The sequence below is a fragment of the Culex quinquefasciatus genome, chromosome 3, assembly GCF_015732765.1.
Source record: "Culex quinquefasciatus strain JHB chromosome 3, VPISU_Cqui_1.0_pri_paternal, whole genome shotgun sequence".
Lineage (NCBI taxonomy): Eukaryota > Metazoa > Arthropoda > Insecta > Diptera > Culicidae > Culex > Culex quinquefasciatus.
This window is the reverse complement of record NC_051863.1, coordinates 112,909,994-112,912,688: the sequence shown is the minus strand read 5'-3', so window position 1 is coordinate 112,912,688 and position 2,695 is coordinate 112,909,994. Positions and strand designations below refer to the sequence as shown.

Genomic DNA, 2,695 nt, shown 5'->3' with positions numbered 1-2,695 from the left:
AGGTCAAAAGGTGAGGCATTGTGAGCTGCACAAAATGGCGTTCTTAACTCAATTTGGCCCAACATGCACGTACGACAAGTTAGCACGATGGTGACGAAATAGACACACGGCTCCGTGATGTCAAGGCCGATTGAGCCAGTTAAGGTATAGGTTAAGACAGGGGTGCCCAACCTTTTTGCCCTGCGGACCAGATCTGACTTTTCTAAACCAGGTGCGGGCCGGATCAAAAGTTTGACAAAAGTAGAAAATGTAAACTTTTTTTAAATTTAACGTTCTTTCAAGTCTAGAGTTTTTTTTAAATGTTTTTTTATGTGTCCTATCAATAAATAAACTAGTGTTAGTTCATTTCCTTGATTTTAGAAAGATAAACAAAGATAAATTTCAAAAATATGTTTATTTCGACGCCAACATTTCAAAAAGCATCATGTACAAACCATGCGTTTTGAGAAAAACGCATTAGAATGTTGAACATCCATTTTCAATTCCCATTTTAATATAAAAGCAAGATAAGATGTTCTAATGATAACAAACGATGGAAAACGTTGCTTTTATTGATACTTGATCATCCAAATTCAATAAAACATTAGTTCCGTAATTTTATTTGAGAAAAACAAACATAACTTCTTTTGAAATCACCAACGTCGATATCACCCTGCTGTCACTGAAGTAACTTTTGCTCATTTTTGGTGGAGAGGTAGCTTATTAGGAGTACTTTCAGAATATGCAATAACCCAGAAAGTATCAAAATGTACATGATGCCTTTTGAAATGATACCGTCGATTTGATTTTTTTTTTTTTTGGAATTGTTTGTGTAATTGTTTATGAAATAATATGTTTTTGCTCGCTGATTTCTTTACTTATTTTGGACTTTTTTTTAAAAATTAAAGAATTTTTTGCAGCAATCTTTATTTTCAGAATGACTAAATTGCTGTCTGTGAGCTTTTACAAACAAAACTTTTGTAGCGTTCTACAAATATTATTTTTAAATACACTAGTACAAATGAAACGAACATGGCTGATTTTGAATTCAAGCGAAATGAATCCAAACTTGCGTGCGAGCTTGCATGCAAAGCAGCAAGATCAAGATGGATTCCGTCGGATTCTCTCTGCTCGTGACCGTCTGGAGAGAAATCGCAGACTTCGTGACCTAGCCTCTCCCATGGAAACTGCAACTCATGCAGCTTCCCTTGTTCGATGCAAGGTCAAGATCAGGGGTAGGGCCTTAAGTGGTTATGTCATGAGCTGAGCGAGAAGGCAGTTATAATTGGGCGGTAGAGCAAGTATTCACATCACTAGCCGGTCCCGGGGTCAAGGGTAGGAAGGCACGAGCGACAGACTTGCACTCGGCTTGCCGATTACAAGTCCCCGTAACCGAACGTACAAACGCTCACCTTAGGTCTGAGGGCACACGGAAGGACTCGGTCATTTCAACCGTGACAGTGAAAGTGACCGGATAGGAGTTCTTGGTTTTTGCTTCGCGTCTTTCAGTGTTCAAGTACGGTGTGGGTTTGCTTTTGCGACTGGATGATAAAATTCTTTTTCCCGAGTAGGTCCAAGATAGGAACAAGTAGTGCCAGTGTGCGAACGTGTGCCGTGTGCGTTAAGAAGGAGAACCCCAGGTAAATTGGAACCCTTTGAATCCCCTCAATCCCCGGATTTCCAACTCACGGCCATGGAACAGTCGTTCGGCGGCCCTCTTACACCCCGATAGAACTGGTGCGTCGGCACCCGCACTGTTGGTGTTCCAGCATCCCCATCCGTGCCCGCAGGATCCACTTTCCATCGTCCCGGTTGAAAAACCCCCCCGGTAGGACGCCGTCCGGAAGAGGGCTGCGCACGTTACCATCGCGCCCTGAACACGCCCATCCACCACGCGCGTGGCCAACGTACACCCATTTGCGCGTCGGCCAGCTAACCCCGCCGAGAGCGCCGTGAGCAGGACGCCCACCTGGCGTCGACCTTCATCGGAGAGCGCGTGAACTAAGTTCATCGCGCCACGCGGATAGATATCGAGTTGCCGCCGGAAGCCGGCAGGCACGACGCTGAGGCGTCTCGAGAGAAGCAGCACACCGAGTCGAGAGAAGAGCAGCATTGAGCGTCAGGAGCATCGCCGAGCGTCGCAGAGCATCCCGGGAGTTCACCGATCGTCGCACCACGTGCGGTCCCCGTTCTTGTGAGAGAGGTTAGGTTGCAAACCGCCTAACCAAGCAGTGAGTACAACTCCCCCCCTGAGACTATCTCCATGCGCATGTGAATTTGGGGTTTTAGCGAAGACACGCACCACTAAGGGCTCGGCCGAGCCAAGAAACGAACGAAAAACGCACACGTAGGGAAAATCCAGCTAGCTATGTTTCGGGAACATTCAGATTAGAGGCCTCAACTATAACTATGCTAATCCTAGGTTAATTTGTAGTTTACGATCGTACCGCTGTAATAAAATCATGCTTTGCAGTACCGTGTTTCCTCTAAACATGAAGTAGTTCGTTCTTTAAGCGATTTCCCGAGAATTGAGTTGTCCTGGCGTAGGGGTTTTCTCACATCCGTACCGTGGTAGTTTTAGCTTCTTGTAGTACTCCGAGTTGGACTGCTCGGGAATCCTAGTCCCTCCCTTCCGATTTCTAGCACGTTACGGGGTCTTGGTTGGGAACCTTCTACCGGTGGTGATGATCGTGAGTGTGAGTTAGGTTGCTGGTAA

At 45.8% G+C, this 2,695-nt stretch overlaps 1 long non-coding RNA gene across 2 annotated transcripts; it reads left to right on the top strand.

The window, feature by feature from the left end:
- The first annotated feature begins 1,298 nt into the window (after positions 1-1,298).
- Positions 1,299-2,468, top strand: LOC119769853. 2 transcript variants are annotated; one of them, XR_005278539.1, is made up of 3 exons: positions 1,299-1,495; positions 1,551-1,619; positions 1,682-2,468. It is a non-coding gene; the product is annotated as an uncharacterized LOC119769853 (long non-coding RNA). The 2 variants fall into 2 exon arrangements; XR_005278538.1 differs by having other exon boundaries at positions 1,551-2,468.
- The last annotated feature ends 227 nt before the right edge of the window (positions 2,469-2,695 follow it).